The 27,686-nt window shown below is 37.3% G+C and overlaps 1 protein-coding gene across 3 annotated transcripts in view; it reads left to right on the plus strand.

Moving 5' to 3' along the window:
* Positions 1 to 494: 494 nt before the first annotated feature.
* The window catches only part of Hydin (HYDIN axonemal central pair apparatus protein), a 365,508-nt gene continuing 338,316 nt past the window's right edge, over positions 495 to 27,686 (plus strand). For all 3 annotated transcript variants that reach the window (XM_010644447.3, XM_033757831.1, XM_010644448.2), the window contains exon 1: positions 495 to 545. The gene's annotated coding sequence lies outside the window, so the exon portion shown is untranslated. The remainder of the gene's footprint in view (positions 546 to 27,686) is intronic.

Genomic DNA, 27,686 nt, shown 5'->3' on the forward strand with positions numbered 1-27,686 from the left:
GTTAAAGTCTTTTGGAAGATATCCTACTTAAGACATGATTTGGCTTTCTGAGAAGAAACATTGGGTTAATGTGTATGGAAGCTATTCTCTTGGACTGTCTCAGGCACCTGGCAACCTGAGTTTTATTTTCAATTCCTTTGAGAATTTTACAGGGTAAATGGACACAAACTTTTGCATATAACTTGGTGGGGGGAGATTTGTGGACCTCCAGGAGAAGTGAAAGGACTGCGTTGAAAATTCCTGTGGAAATGGGGATTCCCCACACTAAACGAAGAGGTAAGTGTTCAAAAAGATAATGCACGAAGGTCCTTTAAAGAACTAGAAGAAGTGCCTATGGTTTTGGGAAGAGAGGTTATCCCATGGATCCCTGGAAAGCAAATTCCTTCACTGTGTGAGGCTTGCTTGGAGGTTGCTAAGGACGCTCACACTGTCCAATCGTTGCTCGTTTTACTAGCCCGTGCGCCACTCCGCGGTTGCTGTGGCAACGGACGGCAACAGCCCGGGACTCGGCCGGCATAGAGAGAAAGCTGGCGGCTTGGAGCAGGGTAGGGAGCCCCTTGGCAGTGGCGCTTGAGTCGGACGCGGGGTCCTCGGCAGGGAACTCGGTGTGGAATTGACGTGGGATCCGGGGTCAGAGGTCTTCGCAGTGACCCTGGGGTCAGGCTGCGGGAGTCAAAGGGTGTGCCAGGGTTGTCAGTTCGCCTTCTCCGCGGTTCCCTTGGTCCCTTCTCCTCACCCCTGTTAAAGTTACTAGGCCTCCCACTGATTTCCGTTCTTGGGATTCTCCAGCCAGGCAGGTAGCAAGGGACCGGGGTCCTGCCAGGACAGCAAGCCTGGGAATTGTCTCTCTCGTAACTTTGAATGACCCCTAAGGGCTCCGGGAAGTCGTTTTTCGTCCTTTCTCACCAGGAGAGGATGGTGAGGAGTGATCAACACAGCCTCAGATGTACTTCATTTGTGTGGTCTCCTCGCTGGCCTTTGAAGTGGCTGTAATGAGGACCAGCCGCCTTTCTAGTTGCTTGCTTTGGGCTAAGAAAACGTCTCGTGGTCGGGGGCCAGGGGGTGGTCCTCTGCAGCCTGCAGACTCAGTCGGACGCTGCAGGGTGCTGTCCTCCAGGTGGGCTCGCCTGCTTATCTGAGGTTTCTTGCTCCCTCTCTCTTTTGAGGCTTGTCCTTTTCGTTTTGGAGCACTCAGCCACTGAGTATTTCATCTGACCATTCTTTCCCATGCTCCCTGACTCCTTAAAACAATTGCAAAGACAAGACCTGCCTCTTTGATAAATTTATGCCATGATTAATGTTTCACTCTGTGTTAGGTTTAGAAATAACAGCTTAACTAAGGTCGAAGTTGAACACAGTAAAAAAATATCCAGGAGGATAAACCGGCAGCAATTCAATTTAGAAACCGAGCAACTGGAAAGCTTTAATTGTGAGAATACTTAAGAAAATTTCATACATTCTAATTTATAGACTTTTTTGTCTCCACAACTTAGTAGAAAGATATATTGATTAGTTCCATTGTGTCTTTGTTCTTCTAAATTTTCTGTGGCCCTCATTCATCATTCTTCCTTGGGAATGTTGAGGTTGTCACCACTTGTGTAGCTATATGGACACAATACTCTGCTTGCATCATTTATGCCTGACTCGTGTGCTTTTCTCCAATCTGCATAGTTGTTTCAGCATTGAACTCAACAATGTATTCAGAATCACCTCACCTCATTCTACCACAAAGCCCCCTGATTGGAACAGCAACGATAATCACCCAACTATTTAAAAGGTTGTTTTTCTGTCTTTTGACTTAGCTCAGTATGAATGGTGTTAAAATTTCACCCTCCCATTTGTGCAACTCTATTGGGTCTTATTGTAGAGATTGTACTTGCCCTGGAAACTCACTAACACTTGATACTCTCACTTTTTAAAATGCGTTTCTGATGGGAAAATAATAGTTATCACTTTGATACAGTGCATATTTCCTTGATTATTAGTTAGGTTAAGCACTTTATGATTGTTGTCTTAGTTACTTTTCTTGTTGCTGGAATAAAATACTCAACAGCTACAAGTTAAAGAAGGAAAGATTTATTTCAACTCACAGTGTGTAAACCTCCACTATCACATGGCTCTAAGGCAAGATGGTACAGCAGAGGGACATCACAAAGGGGAACAGTTCATGGCACAGCAGGCAGGAAGGCAGTTGAGCAGCAAGTAGCAGCAGCAGGCCTGCCTTCTTTCTCTCCCTTTATATTCCAACCAGGCTATAAACCTATTGATTGGTGCCACTCACACCTAGGGTAGAGCTTCTATTATCCACACCCTTAATTCTAGTATCATGCCTTTAATCCACATTCACACACCCTAATCCAGCCACCTTCAGAACTCCCCACATGTGACTGCATGAGGCTTTGAGGGGACATCTAGATACAAGCCATAACAATTGTTGACTGCTGATAATTACTGTTATGTGAGTAACCTTTATCTTTACCCAATTTTAAACTTGGCTGCCTTTTTTGTAGGGATACTGTATATATGCAGGCCATTGATACTTCATATGTTATGTTGAGGTATAATTAATGTTAATATTTTCTCTTTGTGTTTTAGCTAATTTTTAAAGGCAGGTTTACTGACATGGTTTAGATACAGTAAAATTCACCACTTTTAGTTATATAGTTCCATGTGTTGGTTTGAAAATATACAGTTGAGTAACCATCACTATAAAATGATTTCACTAGCTCAAAAAGTCCTTTGTAACCTGGTTGTTGTCTGTCCTCTTTCCCTACCTCCAGCCCCTGGCAACAAATGATCTGACTTCTGATTCTATCCTTTCTAGAATAAATGGAATCATAAAATACGTAAAACTTTTTTTCTGGCATGTTTTGTTTAGCAAATTACTTCTGATACTTAATCTTGTGGCTATATGTAACAATAGTGTATTTCTTTTTTATTGCCAAATACTATTCCACTGAATAGATGAACCACAAGATGATAAACAATTGGGCTGCTTCAAGTGACGAATTTGCTGGTGATAAATAAATAAATCTGCTACATTCATATGCAGGACTTTGTGTTTTATTAATGTTTTGATTAATAACTGTGAGTAGGATGGCTAAATTACATGGTAAAATGTATGTTTAATTTTACAAGAAACTGCCAGACTGATTTCCAAAGTAATTGTACCTTTTGTAGTTTCCACATACACAGTACGAAGTTTCACTTGTTCTATAACCTTGCCAGTAGGTGACAATTTTGTTAATTTTAGCTATTATTCAGGATGTACAGTGATATCACCTTAAAATGCACATTTTAATTTGCATTTCCCTAGTGATTAATGACACTGAACAACATATGCTTGTTAGTATATCTTTGGTGAATAAATTTATTGAATTTATTTTGTGAAGTTTCTGTTCATATCTTTTGCCTATATTTTATTTGGTTGTTCAGATGGGTTCATATTGAGTTGTAAGACCATCACTATATATATATTTACAGTGAGTTTTGAATTCAGGTAGTTTGAGACCTACTTTGTTCTTATTTTTCAAAATTGATTTATCTATTCTGATTCTTTTACCTTTTCATATAAATTTTAGAGTTAAGTTGTTGGTGCCCAGAAAAAATCTTGCTGGGACTTTCATTGGATTTCATTGATCAGTAGGTTGGGGAGAATTGAAATCTTAGCAATATATTTACAGTGAGTTTTGAATTCAGGTAGTTTGAGACCTACTTTGTTCTTATTTTTCAAAATTGATTTATCTATTCTGATTCTTTTACCTTTTCATATAAATTTTAGAGTTAAGTTGTTGGTGCCCAGAAAAAATCTTGCTGGGACTTTCATTGGATTTCATTGATCAGTAGGTTGGGGAGAATTGAAATCTTAGCAGTATTGCCTCTTCCTACACAGTATATTTCCTTTTATTTATGGCTGTTTAATTTCTCTCAATAATGTCTTATAGTTTATGGCATACTACTGTTGGATGTATTTTATTAGCTTATATCTGATTTATGCTAATGCTATTGCTTATGATGCTGTTTTTAGATTTTCAGTTTCTAGTTGCTCATTGCTAGTATATAGAAATGCAGTTGATTTTTGTACATTAACCTTGTGTGTTGAAACTTTGTTAATGTATTTTATTTGTTTTAATAGCTTTTAAACTTTTAATTTTAATATGTGGTAGAGAGTAGTGAGGGAATCTCAATTATTTACATTAGGTGCTCAATTGTTCCGCACTTTTTTATGGCAGTGTCCATACTTTCTCTAATGCCTTTTGTTATTACTATCATAAGTCAGATGTTCCCAAATCAATGTCCATATTTCTTGAATTATAATTTTAATTTTTACCAATTAAAGTAAGATGGTATTCACTGATTAATACAGTCAATGTTGGTCTCGCCCTAATCATATATATTTACTGTTTTCCATGCCCTTCATTCATTCATTTTTGTATCTCACTCTTTCCATCTGGAATCACATTTCTTCTATATAAAATGCACCTTGGAACTCCTTTAGTGAAAGTATGCTAATTGCAGTCTCTGTCTCTCTCTGAAAATTATTTTTCCTTCTTTCCAGAACAATATATTTACTGGTTTAATATTGAGATTACCAGCACACTAACAATTTCTTTGTCTTTTCTACTTTAGCAAGTCAGTCATCTAACTGTTGCTACTATGAAAATATTTTCTTCTGGCCACACCCTGTTCTCTCTTCTTTAAGGGCTTTTCTTGGTCTTTGATGTTTTACAGTCTCACTGTGATGTGTTTGGTTGGTTATTTATATTTATTTTTGTATAACTTATGTATTGCCCTCCACTAAATATGGAAAATATGAAGCTATTATCTCTTTATATAAACATTGTGATGTTTTCCCTATATGCACTGCTGTAGCTGTATCCTATACATTTCACTACATTGTATTTTTATATTCCTCCAATATATATATTTTCTGATTTCTCCTTTCACTTCCTCCTTTCCTAGTGAATTATTAATAGTGTGCTTTTAAATTCCAAACATTAGGGGTTTTCCAGACATCTTCCGTTTTTGATGTCTAGTTTAATTATATTATGGTCAGCAAAGATATCCTATATGATTTCTGTTCTTTTAAGCTTTGTATTTGTTCTGTGGTTCAGGATATGGTCATTGTTTAAAGCTTAAAGATCTCCTTCCACATTTTTTGTTGTGCGGGTCTGCTGGCAACAAATTCTTTCAGCTTTTATTTGAGAAACACTTTATTTTGCCTTCATTTTGGAAGGATATTTTCACTAGCTAGAGAAATTTAGGTAGATGTTTTCCCCTTGCAGAAGTTTTAGGCTTTCATAGTTTATATGCAAGTCATTCATCAATCTTATAAAAAGGAATGTATTTTTCTGTGGCTGATTTTAGGATTTGCTCTTTTCCTTTGGTTTTCAGCAGCTTTACTATGTGACTAAATGCACCCTGATTGGAATTCTTGTAGCTTCTTGGATCTCCAATAATTCTATCTCCTTTATGAATTTATTTACATTTACTTTGTGTAATTCTTTTAGCTGTTATCCTAACCATAGTGTAATGTCCCTCATTAGTTTTGGAAAACTCTTAGTCGTTGAATTTCAAATACTACTTTATTCCCTTCTTTCCCCCTTTTTCTCCTGGCAATACATGTGGCTTAGACTATTTCACTGTGTCTTATATGTCTCCTACACATCATTCTTTTATTTTCTTCTTTGTTCCCACTTGTGCCTTATTTTAAACATTTTCTATTGACTTGTCTTTCAGTTAATTAATTTTGTATTCTTCTGTGTCTCATGGACAGGTAAATCTATCCAGTGTACTCTAACTTTCAGATACTGTATTTTTCAGTTCTAAAATGTTTTCGTAGATTTCATAGCTCTATTAAAATTCTCCATTTTCATCTATTTTCCATCTTTTCCTATTTCCATATTTAAAAATATTTATTTTAAGATGTGCTTCTGCCCCTGCAGCATAGATGTGTCCCCTTTTTCTTGGTTATCAATCAGTCATTGTGCTCATTGTGTAAGTTTTGATGATCTGCCAAGTCTTTTATTCAAAAGAACACATGGGCTCATGATATTATTTTCTCCAGAAGAGGCTGCTGATGTCTATAGTCACTGAGGAAGTTGATGTGGGTCATTGCTACCCTGCAGTTTTGGTTAGACTTGGTCTATCTCTGTTTTGTCCTTGCTCCTTGATTGTAACTTTTGATTATAAGTTTTCCAAGTCTTTGCCTTCCTAGCCTTTTAATGTTACAGAGATTCCATTTTTCCCTTCAAAGTCTTTTTTCTTTTCATTATTAGTGCCTATTGATTTTACAAAATAATGGGTTTTACCACCTATGTTTTGATTATATCCATCTTTCCTACTACCCCTCAGAGTCTTCAGTGTAGGTCTTCAGCATCCCAGTGCTTTCCACTTCCAAAACTGGCAAATACCTTGAGTTCCAGATGTGTTCCCTCCACCTATCAGGACTCTTGTTTCCAAAGCATGCAAGATCAATGGAGATTTCACCTAATTTCCCAGCCCAGATTCTTCTTGGGCCTGGCTACTCCAAGGCTTTTGATTATGAGCTTTCTTTCTCTGTCTCCTCAGCCTGCAAAAGTTCTGCTTCTGAAGATTTTGAGCTTATGCTTTTGCTTTACCCATTCAGATGTTGAACCTTTATCTAAGGTCTAGGGAGGGGAGAACTGTGTTTGTTTAGGCCCCTGCCTATACGGGCACCTTCAGTTCTAAGTACCAGTAGACCAGATTTCACTTTGCTTTTCTCATTCAGCTCCAGAGCTCTCCTACTGCCCCACATCTCAGCAAACCACACATAGGGAAACCTGGCCATAGTTCTCTAGAAATCTGTGTCATGCCATTTTCACCAGCATTAAGTATTTTGTTGGTTTCTTTCTTACTTTAAGAATCCCTCTGCCTGTGCCAAGCTAGATCCTCTATCTGTGCCTAGAGTTGGCAAATACTGTATCCCCAGTGATCTCATCTCACCACGGATGGGCCTTTTCCCTTTTGGAATTGTAATTCTTCTAGTCCATGCTTGTTCTGTGGTGCTCTATGGTGCTTTAATGTCTTTAAAAATAAGACCTGTGAGGGCCAGGGGTTTAGCTCATTGGTTTTGCTGCCTCTTGTGCAAGGTCCTGAGTTCAATCCTCAGTACAAAAAAAGAAAAACAAAACAACAACAACAACAACAAGAACAACAACAACAAAGACCTATGAATTTGCCTTTTTTTTTTTTTTTTTTTTGCAGTACCAGGGATTGAACATAGGACCTTTCGCTTTTGAGGCAGATGGCCACACTACTGAGCTAAATCACTGGCCCTATTTTTTTTAGAGTTGAAGTGAGTGTAAGGACCTGATAGTGTCCATATGTTCTTCTTAGGATTAGAAGTTCTACTTACAACATTGAGTTTTAATTATTTAAATTTTTATTTCTTGAATTTCTTTTTATAATGTTTATTTTTCAAGGTGTTTTTTCTACTCTCTTAGTTTGACTGTGAGCTGATTACCTTCTGACTTGGGAAATTATTTATGGGAAGTTCTTTAATGACTAAGATGAAGGAGTAGCCCTCTGCTAGGTACACGGGGGAACTACCTGTCCAGGGTTCCCTTAAAGAAGAGCCACGCCTTGAGGCTTTGGAGATCACAGATGATATGAATTTGGGCTGCAAATCTATTAGTTGGTTTGTGATTCCAACTTCTCAAGTCCTTCCCCCCCCCTCACTTCTTTGTTTAATGCCAAGGAAAATTTTCTTGCATTCAGCTGCAGATGATGGAAAGGTTTATCCAATCTTCCCATCTTGCATAGGACCTGGGCTTTGATACCTTTCTCCCAAGACCTGTAAGGCAGCCACGAGCAGAGGTCAAGTTTAGTGAACTGTCTGCTTCAGTTACCTACTCATCTGGCTTGGTACCTATTTTCAGCTAGCTGTTGGCCATCTAGTTCTTTACAGTCTTCTCATTCTTTGATGCTTTGGAGAAGGTAATATTTGAACTAGTATTTCTGGTGGTTTTCAGTAGGAGGGTTTCAATAAACAAGATTTCCCTATATTAGAAAACAGTGTATTACTTAAGTCACTAAATTGCCAAGGCTGGACTTGAACTTGCAATCCTCCTTTCTCGGGTTCCCAGAGTGCTGGGATTAGAGGTATGCACCACCATACATAGTCAACAAGGTATTACTTTTTAATAATCAATTTTTAGCCCAATAACTTAATTACTACTTGTAAAAAATACCTTAGAAACTTAAATGTGAAAGGTTCTTACTCTCCTCACCTCAGTCCCATTTCCCAGAAGAAATCACTAGATTTCTGTATTTTATTTATTGACAGGATCCGAATAAATATTTTATGAAATTTAAATGCATTGATTGTTCACTGTGTGACAAAGATGGAAAAATCCAGGTTAAGCAAATGCCAACTGGAGAATGTAAACATTTAGACTAGGGAGTTCAATGTTTTCTATTTTGGTAATGTGAATATAATAATTTCATTCTATATTACATTTAGAAATGTGAAAATAAATGCATGTCAAAAAGTTCTGAAGGAAACGGTACTTGGGAGTTATTATTTAACAGCTCATGTATGAGGCTAAGTTAGTGTTTGTTATTTTGTGGAAGGCACAACAATACCTACCTTGGGCTCATGTGTAAGAATGATTCATGCAATTCCCATGAAGGCATCCACAGAGGGAAATTATTGCCTGTTATTAATTAGTGATATGGTTTCTCAACCTTTAGGAATAGCTTGGAGCTTTGAGACCACCTGTCCATTTTAGCAGCAAAAACACTTAGGACACGGAAACTCTACTCAAGTTTAGAAGAAACCACAGAGCCTGTTATTGCGGAAGGATGTTGTGATTAGTACCCACTTTGGATCGATTCTTGACCTTGGGCGTGCAATCTTTGCAAGGACAGTGTCCCTGGCCTTCTTTGTCAGTGAGATTCAAACCACAGAGGTTAAAGATGACTGGTTTGAGATGAACACATTTCAGATCGCGGTGGACCGTAATAAGTCCCATCACACTTAGCATCATTGAAAGTGACGAAGTGGCAGCCCTTACCTAAGGACAAACCTTTCCCCTCAAAAGACTCCGTCCAAGATCTATTTCCTCATTAATGCTACAGAGACACTTAGCATTTGGCTGTTCTTCATACAAAATGTCTTTCAAGGGGACAGGGCTTGAAATAAGGCAAAAGTAATTGTGGGATCATGGCTGAGCGGAGAAGAATAAGTGAGGAACTGATATATTGCAGGATGACTCTCATGCAATTTAATTTGAAAAGCTGTTCAGTCAGTCCTTTGATTTCTTTGAGAATTTAAAGTGCTTTAGTTCTGTGATTTTTTTTAAAAGGGTCATGTTTACCCCTTGATGTGGTAGGAAGGAAAAGTGGACATAAAAATATGCTTGATGGAAAAGCTTGCTGAAAAGGGTATGATACTGTAAAAGTGATGATCATCAACTTAAATGGAATACCGAAGAGTCAACTTGGCTGACTTTATAAAGAAAAATTAGCATGAGATGACTAAAGAAAGCCCTTGTAATTTCACTGTGGCTCATAAATCCCATGTATTTTGTTTTAGAACAACATCTTGCTTTAATAAACTAAAATGTAAGGTTGCTCTCATAGCATTATGATCTATCTGTCTGTGTCTCTGTCTCTTTTTAGTTGCTTGAAAATCTGTATTGTAGCCCAAATTAAAAAACTTCACCTATTCTATGTTCTGCATGACTATGTTGTTGATACTTGTTTTTATTATAAACAATCCACCCAAATTTGCAACAGTGGCTCCAAAAAATCCCTAATTAAAATAAATTTCAAGGTTAAGCTATTTTTATTCATGCCTGAAAACACCAATACTCATAGCTTTTTAATTAATAACAGTGTAGTAAGCATATTTCAAAACCACAAAGGCAAAAATTTGTGTTTATGAAAGCCAAAAATTAGTCTTGCAGTTCTTTGGAATGTGGCTGGTAATTAATTATAGGTGATGTGTATTATATGAAGCCTCAAAGATTTTGGTGGGAGGTGGAATGAAAGGCCCTTATGCATTTCATTTCTGATATAATCCCTTTCACTTTCAGAGGGAATTAAGGTTTAATGAAAAGGAAAAACAGAAGGATGAAATCTAAGAATGCTAATTAATAATTTTAACTCTACCAGGATGAGATCCTATAATAAATGGTAGGTTGTCAGTTTCTAAATCGTGAAATATTGGAGAGAAGGGAAAGGCAACATACTCTTTCACAATATGGCTTGTTGTGTTAAACTGTTAGTGGTAGTAGGGGATTCTGTACTTGTTACTTATTTGTGTTTTTACATCGCTGTTTGTAATTACAATTAAACAGATGGTTTCGCAAAAGATAGTGTGTCCTTAGCAATTAAAGCCGTGGCAAGCAGCTTTTCCTCCTCCTCAACATACAATTAAACTGAATAGAATTGCACAACCCAGGGGGTTCTTCAGAAGAAAGGGTCTGTAGAGGTTCCAATAGATCAGTATTCTCTTTCCCCAGCCCTATCATCTTGACCCCTTGCCAAACTCACAGCTTTGCAGCTGGCACAGAGCTTCCAAACAAACGTGTGTTTTATGAAGTAGTTATCTTTTCTCTGCTTCCTCCCCACATCTTATTTTTGCCGTGTAGGGATTAATAGACTGTATTTTGAAATGGTGTTTTTGGAAGTGTCATTCACAAGCATTGAGGGTGCTTTATGTAATATAGCTAGCTAAATTCTGGGAGGTCAGCTAGTATATGAAATTCCTCAAGGATATGAGAAAATCACTCTTGTTTTTTCTTACTCAGAAACCTGATGTTAACGTTTGCCTGAGGAAAAAATTCTTTCATTTCAGGGTATATTAGTCAAATTTCTATTACTACAATTAAAAACCTGAGATAAATCACCTTAAAAAGAGGAAAGATTTATTCTGGCTCACAGTTTTGGGGGTTTCAGTGCATGACTGATTGGTCCCATTGCTTTGGGTCCATGGTGGCACAGGACAGCTTGAGTGGGAGCCCATGGTGGAGGAGAGCCAGTTTGCCTCATGGCAGAATGTGAAAGAGTGAAAGGGAAAGGTATTAGTGTTCTGTAATCCCCTTTAAGCACCCTCCCCCAGCGACCTAAAACCTCCCACTAGAGTCCACCTCCTAAAGGCACCTCCACCTTCCAGTTGTGTCATAGGCTGATGACTGAGGCTTAACACATAGGCCTTTGGGGGACATTCAAGATCCAAACTATAGAACAGGATTTTTATTAAAAGAATATAGAATTTATGTTCAGTTCTAGGAAAATCAATTTCTCCCTATTTACTAATTCCTATTATAACAAATTAACTGTAGGGGATTTTTAATAAAGATTCAGCACCCCACAGAGTATTTCACTATTTGAAATGGGACTTTTTGGCCAGTGGTTTCTCCCTTGAACCGGACCTTAGCAGTCAGTGTAAATGACTCCCCCTATGCAGGGGCGTTGGAGCCTGCTGAGGTCTATTCACAGATGAAACCTTGGAAATGTGTTTTGTTTGCATGAGCATAAATAGGCCCAAGTATACTTTCAATGATTTTAGGTACAGGCTTTTGTGCCCACAAGTAAGCAGTTAGTTGCTCATGCAATTAACCATCTGCACCTTATTATGGGGGTGCAGCTGGCTAATTATGCTCAGTGCCATAGGGCAGGTTCAACTGCTCATCTGCAGAGCAAATGTATTTGCAGCAAGGGACACTGACCTTTAAAAATTAGTTCTTAAATTTAACCAGTTTACTATGAGGTCACCACTCACAGATTTTTGTTTTGCTTTGTTTAGAAGTGAAATTCATATATATATATGGGGAGTGGTATTTCTATTTGGGTAAAGCAGTTAATACAGAAATGTTGGACAGATATTTTCAGTCAGGAACAAATGAGATCCCTACTTAGCTCAAATTATTTTGGTTCCTCATTTTGGAAAGCAATACATCAATATGCATGTATGTGTATGCATGAATTTGTCTGAATGAACTTGGAGCATTACTGATGTATTAAATACATTATTAAATGTATTATTTCAAAATCACTTTCAGCAATTGTGTATTATCCTTATTTTTTATTGGATAGATTGAGAGACTAACAGAATGCTAGAGAGGATGACCTTAAATTTTAGTGTGGGTCAAATTAATGGTCAATGCTAATTCATTGCATATCAAGCACCATTTAATTGGATGGAGTCTTACAAGAACATGTCCAATAGGTAGCTACTTGTATCATTTCAGTAGCTGCATCTATAAGCCTGATGACTATAAAAATGTGTAGGACAAGAGTTGAGACAAAAAGCAAGGGAAAGAACCTTGGGCTGGGGGTTGTGGAAACCATGAGCTGGTTCTGGTTCTACCACCGTACACTCCCATGTCAAAACTCTTTCCCTCCCAGGGAGAGTGGATCCAAAGGGCTTTGCAAGTCAGCGTGCCTATTTGAGGTAGTATTGCTAGGGATCGACTTTGAACCTATTGAATCAGTACTTCTGGGGTAGTACTGGGCAGTCCTGGAGCTCAGGTTACTTTAGGAAAAACTGGACTGCATATTTTTAGTATTTTCAGAATTTTAAGAAATGTTTAAAAAATAAATTCAGAATCTTAATTGTGAAATATAGCATACATATACAGTATGAAATATATATGTGCCATCTTACAAAGAATTGTAAAAGAAACAGAGGTATAATGTTCGCCTGGGTCAAGTTAGAATGGGAACATCTGGGAATTTTCTCCCTCCCTCTCTCAGCTCAGAAGTAATAGTTATCTTGTCTTTTGTGGTAGTCATTCTTGGTTTCTAATATTAGTTTATATACATTTCTAAAAATACAGTCCAGTTTTTCTATTTGAATTTTTATATAAACTGTGTTGCATTGTATATATTCATGTTTTGTGTTATTCTCTCGAATTAATGCAAAATTCATCCATGTGTTAGTCTGCATGTCATTTTAAGTGATTTGTGATATTCTGTTATAGGAATGCAATTTATATATGTTGATGAAAACATAGATTATTTCCTGTATTTCACTATTATGAATGACACCACTTTGAGCAGATTTGCTCATGTATCTGTAACATAAATATGCCCACACTTCGCTGGACTGTGTACAAGGGCAAAAGATGGGACATACATACCTTTAAATTTACTAGATTAAAAAAAATTCTTTTCTGAAGTGGTTTTACCCACATGCATCCCATCAGCAAGTATATAGGATTTCTTATTACAACACAGAAAAGCAGTGTTCAAAATTATCAGACTCAAAACTTTCCCACTTGATAGATGTGTAGTGGTATCTTGTGATTTGAATTGTATTGTCCTGGTTTGTGATGAGGTCGACCATGTTTCACATATTTATTTGTTTTCTGGATATCCTCTGGTAAAGTGCCTGTTCTTTTTGTTCTATTGGGTTGTCTCTCTTTTTCATACAATATAGGACTTCTTCACATATTCTGGAACTGGGTGTTTGTTGGCTCTGTGTTGCAGGTGTCTTCTCTCATTTTGAAGCTTGTCTTTTGATAAAACGTGTCATACATATTTATGACCAGATAGCTTAATGAACACTAATTCCTAATTGAGTGTAGTCAGACCTATCTTTTTCTTTGTGGATAATACTTCTGTGTTTAACAATTCCTCTCTTCTCCAAAATCACCTTCTAAATAGTTTGTTTTGCTTTTCACATTTATATTTTAATTCTACCTAAAATTTTGTGTGTGATGTAAGATAGGACCAAGACCCCCCTTTTCTTATATGGATACTTTGTTGTTCCTGCATCATTTATTGAAAAGTATATTATTTTCTTACTGTTCTGGTTCACGAAGAACTTAGGTCATGAAGCAGATATTAAACAATTTTAGCTATCATTATGTTCATGCCATACATAAACATGTACATACATGCATACCTATAATTAGTGAATTTATATTAACAAAAATGAGAAAAATTATATTCCCATGCACTCATCACGTGTCTTCAACAATATTGCGATTGTGATTTCATCTAATCTTGCCTTCATCTTCCACCCTTTGAAATTTTGCTAAGGTATTTTATGGCAAGCTCCAGATTGCCTATCTTTGTACAGACAAGGATTTTTAAAAAATGATAAAAATTAGTACCTCTACAAAATTAAAAGGATTTATTAAAGCATCTAATACAAAAATGTTCCGTTTTCCTGATCATCTCTGAAAAAAAATTTTTTTTTTTGAGAAATGCTCTTGGTTTGAGCAAACCACTAACCAAAAAGATCTAAAAGTTCCATTTGGTTTGTATTCTCTAAATTTATCTTTCTTTTTCTTTATCTTGTTGTATAAAATTTGAACTGTATACTGAGTTGGACTGATATAATATGTTCCTATGTGTCTATCATATGGTTAAGACAGGAACATTTTTAAAAAACCACAAGACTACTATCACAACTTAAAATGAACACTGATTCCCTGATACCATAAAATGTCTTGTAACTGTTTACATTTCTCAAATCTTATCTCATAATGTTTTTAAATTATTGAGTCTATACGAAACATGATCCAAAACAAGGTTCACATTGCAATGAATTTGTGGATCTTATCAGTTTCTAATCTCGTCGTTTTTATTCTCTTGTAGTTTTTTGTTTATTTTTCCATTTGTGGAAGAAATTATACCATTTATCCTGTAGAATTTCCATGTTTTGATTGTTGAGGTTTTTGTGGCATTGTGGTATAATTTGTAATTAACATTCCTCTATATTTCTTTGGGGGAGAGTACCAGAGATTGAACTCAGGACCTTGTGCTTGAGGAAGGCAGTGGAACCACTGAGCTAAATCCCCAGCCCTACTCTATATTTCTTTTTTTTTAAATTGGGTTTATTGGTACATTTTAGGTATACAGTACAGTTACATTCATGATTGGAATCTTGTACCTCTACATGAAAGGTCTTGGTTCTCATTTTTTCCCCTTGTCCCTGCCCTCCCTTCACCCCCTCTCCCCTACTCTATATTTCTTATAAGCTAGAATTAGATCTAAAACTTTGATCATATTTGAAATCTGACATTTTCTCAAAAAAAAATTTATGGTGGTGCATTGTCGCGAGCCGGCGACGCAGAGCACTGTCCAGCAGTGTCTCAAACCTGAAAGAGCAGCGGGGTGGAGATGGGGCAGAGAGAAAAGAAGGACGCCAAGACAAGAGTCTGATCAAGGCGGCGTTTATTGCCGGCAAGCACCGGCCTTTTAAAGCAAAAAAAAAAAAAAAAAAAAACCACAAACTATTATGGGATGGGTTTACCATAGTAACTGAAAGGTCACCCAGGAAAAGAGCAAACAGGTTCACCAAAACAACCCACCGTGAGTAGTAGTAACCCGGACAACCACACATCTAAAGGTCAGAGACAAGAAACTGTAACTTTTAGGAATTCCACAAAGGAAACACTCTACCTGCTAAACTGGAGAAACTTAACACATATGGAGTTACTAGAGTTAACAATACTTACAACCAATACTCATGATCCCCACAGTGCATACCTCCTAGTCTATCACATTAGGAGAAATGTAACATCTAGTTGTTTTTATCTTAATGATATTACGATTGATTATAAGGTTCAGGTGTTACCAACCTAATTGACTCATTATAATATTCTCCTTTAAGATTTTACCCCGTGGTTTTGGCATAAAGGCTTAAATCTTTCCTAAAGGTGGCAATGTGATGAGTTTTCAAATACTGCTGTTTCTTTTACCTTCATCAGTTAGAATTTTTCTCTAGAGATCAACTTTTCCCTCATTTACTACTTTGCTGCCATGAAATACATTTTATATAGAGCAGGAATGATGATTTCCTAGCTTTTCCATCTATGTGTCTATCTTCCTTCAGAGTAATAAATTGGTGCTCCAATGCAGCCTTCAGAGTAGACTGGGTTTAATTTCATTCTGAATTAGTATATATGCGATGGATTCCATCTTTGGCCAATGGAAGAGCCCTTCAGTTTGGTCTTACGCCATTTTTTAAATAGACTTTGTTAGTTTTCTTACTTTCCAGAATCACTATGTGTTTCACACTCGTTGTTTCATTCAGCTATTTATTTGTCTCTTCTTCCATTGCTTCAATGGTTTTCACTCTGTTTTTTGACTTGTCTGGAAATGCATCCACTTTTTTTGGAGGCATTTTGTTGCCTTGTTGTTAAGGCTTAGATCTAAAATGTCTCCCCAAAGTCGCATGTGTTTGGAAGGTGATTGGACTAGGGGGTGCTGTACTCATCAGTGATGAATTCACAGCTGCCTTACTGTTAGGAAGTGGGGCCTCGTTAGGTCACTAACCACCTGACTTTTTAGGTCACTGAGATGTGACCTGGAAGGGTGTGTTCTTCTCTCCAGCTTTTCCCTTCTGTCTCTGCTTCCTGGATGCCAGAAGGTGAGCAGCTGTCCTCCGCCACGCCCTTTCTCCATGCCATTTCCACTTTGGAGTCAGCTGGTCATCGACTGTACTCACTAAAAACCGTGAGCCAAATAAACTTCAGCTCCCTTAAGTTGCAGCTGTTGGGTACTGGGTTCAGCAATAAGAAAGCTGACTAATATAATTGCTTTCTTATGATTGTTAGATTTTTGTGTTGAAGGTTATAGATATTATGGGATAGAAAGTTCTGCCACTAGAGTAGAGATTTCTTTAGTAAGTGAATTTCTTCCTCTGTTATGTCCTTGGTTTTAGGAAAGAGTCAGTGTGCAGACACCTACTGGGCCTAATTCAGAGTACTAGAATCTGTCCCCAGCACTGCATTTTGCTGAGTTCAATTGAAAGGTTTCATAATGTGGTAGGCACTGACTCAGCAGTGACTGGAAATTCTGTTTCTTGGGTAGAATCACCCTCGTTATCTCCCCCTCAACTTGCTGAGCAGCGGGACTTCAGAGGATCTTACAGCATACAGGCAGCATGGGCCATTTTTTTGGTTGTTGTTATTGTTGTTGTTGTTTTCACTTTTCACCCAGGGGTTGTGGTACAGGGCCAGATATTTGCCTTGTGTTCTTGTGTTTGCTTACTTGTGACTATGTGTTATTCATTGTCCTTGAAATATGATTTGGAGGATTTCTTATTCTTTGAGGTCTGGGATAATTATGCCTTCTTCCTTATAAGATTTATGTTTGCTTCTTCCCATCCTTTCTGGATCTTTTAATTTAAGACCACCCTAAACCTACCTCATGGTTTAAGTTCTCTGGCTAATTTAAGTAGTGCCAACCTATACTGCAAATTTGAGTCAGAAGAAAATTTCAACTCTTGAGCATTTTCCCCCTTGGTTTTCTTTTTGTGTTTCTGTTCAGCACCATGACAAGTTTGACTGTGGCTTGCTGGGGATGGTGATGGAGTGGCCAGCTTAAACTTTGATGCTTAGCCTAATGCAGAGAAGTTCTCCTATTATGCTTTCTATCTTGAGCAGGCAGGCAGTAATCAATGACTTCTATCTCATTGCACAGCAAAGCCACCAAAACTGACGCTCTGTATTTTCTGGATCAGCAATTGCCTTATGGGGACAAGTGGCTATAGTGTTATAGTGCTTTGCTTTCTTCTCCAGTGCTTGATTTCCTTTAGGGTTTGGTCTGGTAATTGCTTCCTATCTTGACAGTTCTTTAATACTTTTAAGGAGATTTGGTTTCTTATTCCTTTTTTTTTTTTTTCACCTAGAGCTTTCAGTTGTATTTACATGGATGGTTGGTGTAACTGTTATTTGCCATTACTAGGAATAGAGAAGTCCTCCTTAATTTTAAAAAGTTATTGTTGTCTTTATTTGAAATGTAGGCTAGAGACAAATATTTTCATGATTTTAATCTAAATTGATCTGTCCAATCCCTGTGAAAGCAGAATGCTAAGCATTTTCTAGTCAGTATTTACCAATCTGATAACTGAAAGGAGAAAAATGGCTCTGTTATGTGCCAGAAAGCTCAAATACAGTGTTATAGTATGTAACTAATCTCTGTCACTGGTTTTCATTATTGAATTCTGTTGTGACAGCCATCCGATATGAATGAAAGGAATTGGATTTGACAATTTAATAAAAGGTAGACATGCAATATTTAACAAGTAGCTACTAGTGAGGATATATGAGCCAGTGATCAGTGTTGAAAGCACTCAATTGAGAAGGGTCAAATGAACTTGCTGTTCACTTGCTTCTGGGAATTGCCACATCTCTAATGGTTGGTAGAGATTGATGAAAGCACTAGTACCTCTCTTCACTGATGTCAGTGGGAGCCATGGCAGGGTCAGTGAGTAAATCTAAATTTATTTTTATTTGAATAGCTGGCTCTATGAAAAGGATTCTAGACATTTTCTGTGAAGGGAAATCTGAATCCCAGGTATTATTTTATTGGTAGCAAATAAGATCAATTTTTACTAATGTTTGAAAATTAAGTTGCCAGTACTTTCAGGAAGTGTATGTACTTTTTTTTTTTTTGGTACAGGGAATCAAACTTGGTACCTTGGGCTTTCAAGGCAGGAGGTGGCACCACTGAGCTAAATTGCTGGTCCAAATTTATCTATTTTTATAATCTTCAGAGTGTGAAAATGAATTATTCCCTTCCAGACCTACATATGCAGTGAGTTTGGACTCACATCTAGAGACCAAGAATCTTTTGATATCTGTGCATTTTTGCAAAGACTTTCCTTTGTGCAAGTTACATTCAAATGTGTGCTTCATAAGGATAGAATGATGTGTATATTTCACTATTTTCCTGGGTTACCTAATCTAGATGTGTGGAGATTTTTCATAATTTCCAAATTTCTAGGCATTGTAAAATATGCTTGCCATCCTTGACACAAATTAATCAGTCTGCACATTATATATATATAGGCACAGAAAGTCTAAGTTTATCCTCTACTAAACAACTTGCTTGGAAACAGCAACTCATACCATTGCATAATCAATTTTAGGTAGATGAATAATGCCTATAAATGTGGAAATTATCATAGGAGGTGCTAGATTTCAAGTGACAGAAGCTTACTTCAATAAAGCTTAATCAAAATAAATTAGTCTATTTAGTGAGATACTACAATGGCTCATAGTATAAAAAGATGACGCATAGAGACCTATTATTATTTACTTGTAATTATCTTATCTCCTCTCCTCCCGTCCACCCATGCATCTATTCGCCCTTCTCTCTGCTTTTATCTTCATGGCTTTGTTAGGACTTCTCTATTTGGTTGGAAAGATGACTGGAAGTCGATTTAAATTCTCCTTTAGCCCAGGAAGTCCAAAGAAAGAATTTCTCTTTCCTGGTGTTTATCTGTCATTCAAGGGGAAGGATTCTAACTGCCATTATTAAGGTCACATGTTCACTCCCACCATCAATTATATCCAGAAGAGGATTAGCTGAGTCAAATGGAATTTCTAGTTTTAGTTTTTGAGGAATATCAACACTGATTTCCAAAGTGGTTGTACTAGTTTACATTCCCATGAACAGAGTAGAAGGATTCCTTTTCCCCCACAGCCTTGCCAGCATTTGTTATTACTTGATTTCTTGATGATGACCATATGAATAAAGAGTAAAATAAAAGAGTGGTGCCTTGGTTCACAAAAGCTTTAGTTTGCAAACAATATGGTTTGCCAATGGAAGTGTTTGACAGAATTTTGTTTTTGTTTGCAAACTCTGCATTGGGTGACAAATATGACCAAGGCCATCTTTCCTGTACAAACACAAATATGGCCTTCTTGTCCAAAATTATGGAACAAATTAAGTTTGCGGGGCCAGGGATTTGGCTCAATGGCTCTGCTGCCTGCCTTACAAGTGCAAGGACCAAAGTTTGATCCCTGGTACCAAAAAAAAAAAAAAAAAATTTAAGTTTGTGAATCTAGGTACCACTGTAGATCATAGAGAGTTGGGAAGTAAATCTTTCTAATAGAGGAAAGAGATCAGAAAATGGAGAGAGAGGAGAGGAAGGAGAGAAAAACCAGGTAAAAAAATAGGAATTAAGTTGTATTATGTACATATACCAACATTATGTACTGCAAACTTATGAAACAGAAAAGAAAGGAATCAAGGGATCAGTGGAAGAGGAAGGGATGGAAAAGAAAGGGGATGAAAAAAGGAATTAAAACATTATGTACAGGGATCAACTTCTCATAAGGAATGTAAGCATTATGTATTGTAAACATGTAATTTTTAAAAATCTGAGTAGTTCTTTGAGTGGACTTCTACCAGTCCTGGACATTATTTATACTGTGCTTCATTTTATCTTCAAATTAAAAAACAAAAAGTTGCTTTTCTGTACTGGGTCATCCTTTAGGCACAGATTAGGATTCCTCCTCTTATACTGTCTACACTTCATAAATGGGGTATTTTTGCATCAGATAATAGTATACTAGGTAATTAGGTCTGTCTTTTAGTTAAGGACAATTAGAAAGGCTGGACAAATCATAAAAAAAATTACTTTAAGGTGCCAAAGACTGACAAGATGGTGATTAATTACTAGACCAAGTCTAGGAGAGGGTATAGCCCCAGGGAAGTGAGTCCCAATCTTGGAATCGCTTCTTTCCCTGAGAACAAATACAGACTCCAAGAAAGTTCTAACATACTAAGGAGATGGGCAGCCTTTGTGGGCTAAGACAAAGATTGGTGATCAGGGCCTGCCTGCCATGGATAGAGGGAGCCCAATGAATCCCTTTTTCTTTGGGTGTGAACTTCAAAGGTATGCCTTAAAGGAGTAGGTTTGCAAAGCCATGTGCGATGCAACAGTAAGAAATGCAGTAAACAAGCATTTTTTTCAAAAAAAGAGTTTCCATCCAGAATATATAAAGGGCTTCCACAAATTAATAAGAAAAAGACAACTTAATAGTAAAGTCGAGAGACTTGAACATTTCATAAAAAGGGAATCCAAGTAGAAATATGAAAAGATATTCAGTCTCAAGACTAATCAGAGAAATGCTATTAAAAACATAATAAGCTAGCAAGGAAATATCTCCCAGATAATTATAATTAGATTGCTAATACAGTAGCAAGTGTTTGCCAGATTTGGAGGCAACCAATCTCTCAAATACTGTTGGTATGTGTATAAATACATACAACCACTTTGGAAAACTGTTAAACATCTTCCACCATAGTTTAACGTGTGCATACTGTGAAGTAGGTTCACTGTACCCTGGTTACTAACTTGGCAACTTACACAAAGTAGGTTTATTCCTTACAGATAGGCATCATGGGACAGTAGAAGCCTAGGATTCATTGCAAGCCAGTTCCCCAAGGCTCAGGAAAGCTTCCTAGGGAAAATTAAATCTAGGTTTTATACACCAGAATCACAAGAGTTGCTGGGCTAGAGCATTCCAATGGAGTATTACAGCAAAGCCCACCCAGGCTTTCCCAGCCACTCCCTCCTTATCTCAGGATGTTGCATTCCCAGAACATTCTACAGTTATTCTTCAGAACAACAAGTGATAAAGGAGTGAGAACTGAGTCAGTCCAAGGCCACCCAAAGTTTTGTCCTGGACATATATTATGATCTAGCAATTCCCCTCTGCTTGCCTTTGTGCATGGAGAGACATTTACAAAAAATGTTTATGGCATTTATTATTTATGGTAGCTTCAAATTGGAAACAACCCAAATGTTAATCAATGGTAGAATGGATAAATAAATTGCAGTATAGTCAAACAGTGGCTTGTTATACATAACTTAAAATGAATGAACTATAGCTATATTCAACAAAGTAGACACATTAATTAGAGTAACAGAAGCTAGACTCAGGAGAGTACATACTGTGAAATTCCATCCTTCACCAGATAAAATTATAATATTCAGAGATGCATGTTTGAATTATAAAAAATGAAGGAAATGCTTTTTACAAAAGTAAGGATACTGATCGTCTTTAGTGGTGACAGATGTCTGAGTGATGAGATGGGGATGCTTTCTGGGGTGCTGACAGTGTTTGTTTTATAACCTGTGTCTTAGTTTTCTTTTCTTGTTGCTGAGACAAAATACCCGACATTCAAAGTTAAAGGAAGAAAGGTTTAATTTGGCTCAAAGTTTGTAGAAGTTCAGTTCATAGTTGGCAGGCTCCAAGGAAGGGTAGCATGGCAGAGGGGCATCACAGAGGAGAAACAGTTCATGGTGGGAAGAGGTCAGCAAAGCAGAAGGCAGTAAGAAGCAAAGTGGCAATAAAAAAACAGCACCCTCTTTTTATCCCTTACATCCAGTCTACATGCCCTTAGGGAAGGTAGCACTCACACCCAAGATGGACCTTTCCATTATCCACACCCAGAACTATGCCAAAGTAATCAATGGAGTAATTTAGCAATCATGTACCTCTATCCCAGCATCACATACTCTAGATCCATCCACCTTTGAAAAGCCCTACCTATGACCCTATAGGCTTTGGAGGAACATCTAGACATAAACCATAACAACCTGGGTGTTTTTTTTTGTTTGTTTGTTTAGGCAAGGTCTTGCTGTGAATTCCAGGATAGCCTTGAACTTGCTATGTAGCCCAGTCTGGTTTCAAACTTGTGGCAATCCTTCTGCCTCAGCTTCCTGAATGCTGGGATTACAGTTGTGCCCTAACACACCTGACTTTTAAGCTGGATGATTATCTTACAGGTGTGCATGTTGTCATAATTCATTAAACTATACATTTGTGAGGTACTTTTATGTATGTGTATTATATTTCCCAATAAAATCATTTAAAAATGACATCACTTTATATTTTACCTACCTCACTGAAACTAAAATCAGAATTTATCACTTAATCAAATTGCAGCAGTGCTTTTCATTTAGAGATCTGAACCAACCTTGAATGTGGGTAGATATGCAGTCAAAGTCAGAATCCAGTGAGACTTCTGGGTGTTTATTACCATCTGCCAGTAGTTGTATCATTAAGTTTCATCTTCAGTTCTCAAAAGCACTGTGATTTATTTATGTATGTACTGTTTAACTAACACAGTGCTTTGCATATAGTGGATAGTCTATATGGGCCAAGATTGTCTAAGGATATGGAAATAATAGCATATTTATCTCTGTATTATAGTTGTATCTAGGGTGAGATTTACTATGAAGTATTAACTTTAGGGGATTATAGAAGGTGAGAATCTCTACAATCTGACACTTGCAAGCTAAAGACCCAGAAAAGTTGGTGTTGTCATTTGAAGGTCTGAGCACTGGAGAGCCAGTGGTGTAGATTCCAGTTAGCATCTGAAAGCTGGAAAACTAGGAACACCAAGGGCGGGAGAAGATTGATGTCCTAGTTTAATCAGTCAGGCAGAGTAAGGGTGAATTCTCTCTTCCTCGACCTTTCTATTCTATTCATGTCCTCAGTGAACTGGATGCTGCCCACTGATACTGGAGAGGACAATGTACTTTGTACAGATCACTATTCAAATGCTAATCTCTTCCAGAAACATCCTCTTAGACACATTTAAAATCCTGTGATCCAGTCAAATTAACATGTAAAAATAACTATCACACCTACTATTTATTAAATTGAAAGAGAATACCATGAAATTCCTATGTGAGAAAAATATCTATTTTGGAACTATAATACTTGTAGATTCTTGGTATTAATCATGAAAATGATATGAAATTGGGGCTCACAAATCACAATAAGCATCTTTTGCATCTAACAGCTTTCTCTGTTCCTGTTGTTACCTTCTTCCTTTATGGCTCTTAGTTAACTACTTGGCTTTTCCCCTCCTTGTGCCAGGCTTGCAAGCTTCTATAATTTGAGCAGATTTCTAGCACTTGATATTTTTCTACAGAAAAGCAGTTCTTTTTGTAATTTGTGACCTTGGAAAAGTTACTTTCCCCATCTGAATTTTCCTTTCCTTCAGCATGGGTCAAATAAGATCATTCTTTCTGAAATTTGTCCCTCTTTCATCTACCTCAAATACAAGAAGTCAGATCCTGCAGAGACACATTGTTTTCAAGAACTATTTCAATGCGAAGAGAGCAGAGGCCAATGTGAAACCTGTGAAATCCAAAGTAATCCAATTTAAAAGAGATCAAACAAATAGAAAACAAAGGAATATAGCAGCTTTAGAGATGGTAGAAAATGAGAAAATGAAGCAGGATCATAAAATGAAAATTAATCTTTTTATTCAGCCAGTTCCTGGAGAACCCCCTACTCACAAAGACATGCTGATTTGACTTGAGTATTTTCCTTTTTAAGAATTTGATGTGTCCCCGCTAAAACGGTTTTCAGTATCCCACAGTATAATAACCCTTGCCCTCTCTATAATAGTAGCAGAAGTTTAAGATGAGCTGACAGGTCTTACACTCACATTTATTTCCAACAAGAAAGGTTAGTTGAGTGAAATTTCTTGGTCTTCAGTTTTTATTGCTGTATTTTGTTTTAACCAAACTTTACACTAATAACAGTACCAAACATAATTGTATTCCAGGCACTATGCAAAGTAAATTTCCTCAATCTTCATAATAAAGGTATGAAGTGACTGTGATAAATGGCTTCCAAGAAGGCTTCTAGCTATCCTCACCCCTGGCACTTCCCACACTGAATCAGGATGATCTGTGTGACCAGTAGATGCATAAGTGACAGTTATGTGGCTTCTGAGTCACAAAGGACATTGTAGTTTCTCCTATGTTCTCCTGGGTTGCCTACTCTGGCAGTAGCCAGTTTTCACGCTTGGAGGACACTTAGGAAACTCTGTTGAGAGATTTGCGTGAAGGAACTGAGGCCTCCCACCAACAGCCCGGTCCAACTTGCTAGCCTTGTGAGTGAGTCATTTTGAAAATGGATTTTCTAACCCTTGTCAAGCCTTTGGATGACTGTAAAACACTGCCCACCATCTTTGATTACAACCTCTTGAGAAATTCCAAGCCACAATCACCCAGCCAAGCTTCTTCCAAATATTTGAATCATAGAAATGGAAAGATACACAGTAAGCAACATGGTTTATTACAGTTTTAACACTGTTGTTTTCAGCCATAAATTTTTGGGGTAATTTCTTATGTGTCAGTTGATAATTATTAGAATAGTTTTTCTATTTTTTATTTTTTGGCCACTATTTAGATGAGGAAACTGAGTTCTAGGAAACTTTTGCTTCAGATAGAAACAAAATTCTGTTTTCAGGAGTTTGGTTTGTTATTGCTGACAATTATTTTCTGAAAGGAAATCATTTTTTTAACAGGGGGAACATTTTTATCAATCAAAGCTCATATTTATTTAAATGTGCTTAAAAATATATGGACCAGTGAAATGCATGTGTAAATATGAAACCCAGTGTTTGGAGTTAGTTCTTTGAGATTTGTTTACATCCTAAAATCTTGTTCACTGGTTGAAAAGGATTTTCACTTTTCTGAGATGTAACTGGGAGCAAATAAACCATTTTTGGCTTGGATTTTCTGCAGAAAGGGAGGGGATTTGGAATGGAAGATGGTTGAAGAAAAACATAAGGAAATAGGTTTTTGAGACATTTAGAATGAAGAGAAACATAGAGATGGAGGTGGAGGTATGATTATGGTGATCATGATAATTATTGGGACATGTGTGCATCCCTGTAGCAGCTGGAGACATTCACTGACTTAATAACATACATCTTCAATTCTACTCTACCAGGCAGGCATCAATCTACTCTAAATTTGAACTTGGTTTAGACTTGGCTCCCTCATGAGTTCCTAAACTTGAGCAGAACACAACTTCCTGCAGAGAATGAATTTTGCATTAGAGTATCCACTCCCAAACATTTAAAAACACCCAGCGTTGCAAATCTGTAAAGGCAGAGCTTTAATGGCACATTCCATCCTACCTGTATCTGCTTCCTAAGAGTTAGTTGAGAGTACATTTTCCTCTTCAGTATCCTCTGCAGGAAGGTATTAGGTCATGGATAGTAAACACTTAATTAACCTGAACTCTATTAAATAGAAACACGAGAAGTTAAAGTTGGCATTTAAATTAAGAAAAACAACAAAGAGTGAAGTAGTTCCTTTGAGAAATGTTTTGGCCTAGAGCAAATACTCTTTAATGAGTGCAATTTAATATTCATTCAATTAAACAATTATTTACTGAGCCCCTTCTATAAATCAATGATACATGGCCCTTACAGTCAAGAAGCTTATGCTCTGGAGGTAGAGTTAGGCTCATAAGCACTTAATTGCAGTGCAGTGCACTTGATACATTCAGTAATAGAGGTATAGGCAAGGGGCTGAGTTATTGCACTCCTTTATGCACAAGAGAAAGCCTTGCTTCCAGTGACTCTTGAAATGGGTTTAATAAGATGAATAGAAGTTTTCTAGGCAGATGGAGGGAGATACAGTAAGAAAGGGTATAGTAAGAGAGGATGAGCCTGTATAAAGATAAAGAGATGTAAAACAGCCTGGCATATTTGGGGACCTTGTAAAGGCATTTTATTGATTGATTGATTGATTGATTGATTAAGCATACACAGTACGATAAAAAATGCAGTGAATATTAAAATTTTTTAAAATTCATTATAGTAAAAGGCAAGTTGCCATTAATCTCCCTCAAAACGTTCCCCTAGCTTCCTATCATTTTTCCCACTTTCTGAAGTAGTTCCGGAAGTCCTCCTTAGGGAGTGTCTTCAGTTTCGATGTCCTGGAATCTACTCAAAAGTCAGTGTCATACTGTGTTTGATATCTTGAATCTCTTCCTAACAGTTACCTCTCGTGGTCATTTTAACTTTGAGACGAGCCAGAAGTCAAATGGTGTCAGATTCGGTGACTAAGGTGAATGAAGACATACCGTGATGTTTTTATGAGCCCCACTTTCTGTCGGATGGTACTCAGCAGCAGCATTCGGCATATTTTTCTTAACCACACTTCCTAAAGATATGAAAGAAGACTTCCAGAGCTCCTTCAGAAAGTGGCAAGAGTGATGGGTTAACTGTATTGGAAGTGAAGGAGGGTATTCTGAGGGTAATGTGACTTTTAATGTAATGAATTTTTAAAGTGTAAACATTCGCTGTACTTTTGATCACACCTTGTATGTGTGAGGTTCTGTAGTAGGAACTGGGAATACAGTCACAAAAAAAGAAAAGTTCCTGGCTAGTAGGGGAGGGAGATGAATAAAAAAAAGTACTAGTGCTGGGCACTTTCAGACTTTCTGAAAGAAGTGGCATCTGAGTCCAGAACGGTTATAGCTGACTGCAGAAGAGCTAATGGGATTTAGCTGTGGTGGGCAGAAGGAGGGGATCTGTGAGCTCATGATCCATTCCGATTTCTAAGTAGAGCGTAAAGTTCAAGCAGGATTGGGATCTGGGATGAATATCTTGCTAAGGAACATAAGAGGATTTTGGAATACAGGATATTAGACAAGGAAATGGAATGACCAAAGCTGTCCTTAGAAGAGTCACAGTGGCTGCAGTGTCAGCAATGGTGAGGGGATGGGGTGGGAGTAGAAGTTATTATAGTGTTGGGGCGGTCAGTTAAATTGTCACAGTCATCAGATAAGTTGTAATAGTGACATTGAAAAAGGCAGGCAAATAAAGAATGAGAAATTAGATTCATTCATAGGAAAATGGATACATATTGGATATACCCTTCACAGTGGCTGCAGTGTCAGCAATGGTGAGGGGATGGGGTGGGAGTAGAAGTTATTATAGTGTTGGGGCGGTCAGTTAAATTGTCACAGTCATCAGATAAGTTGTAATAGTGACATTGAAAAAGGCAGGCAAATAAAGAATGAGAAATTAGATTCATTCATAGGAAAATGGATACATATTGAGGATATACCCCTAAGTGAAATAAATAAGTCACACATGTGTAAATACCGAATAGTTTCTCTGGTGTGAATAAACTATAA

Source organism: Fukomys damarensis, unplaced genomic scaffold (assembly GCF_012274545.1).
Source record: "Fukomys damarensis isolate Sample0158 unplaced genomic scaffold, DMR_v1.0_HiC HiC_scaffold_32, whole genome shotgun sequence".
Taxonomy (NCBI): domain Eukaryota; kingdom Metazoa; phylum Chordata; class Mammalia; order Rodentia; family Bathyergidae; genus Fukomys; species Fukomys damarensis.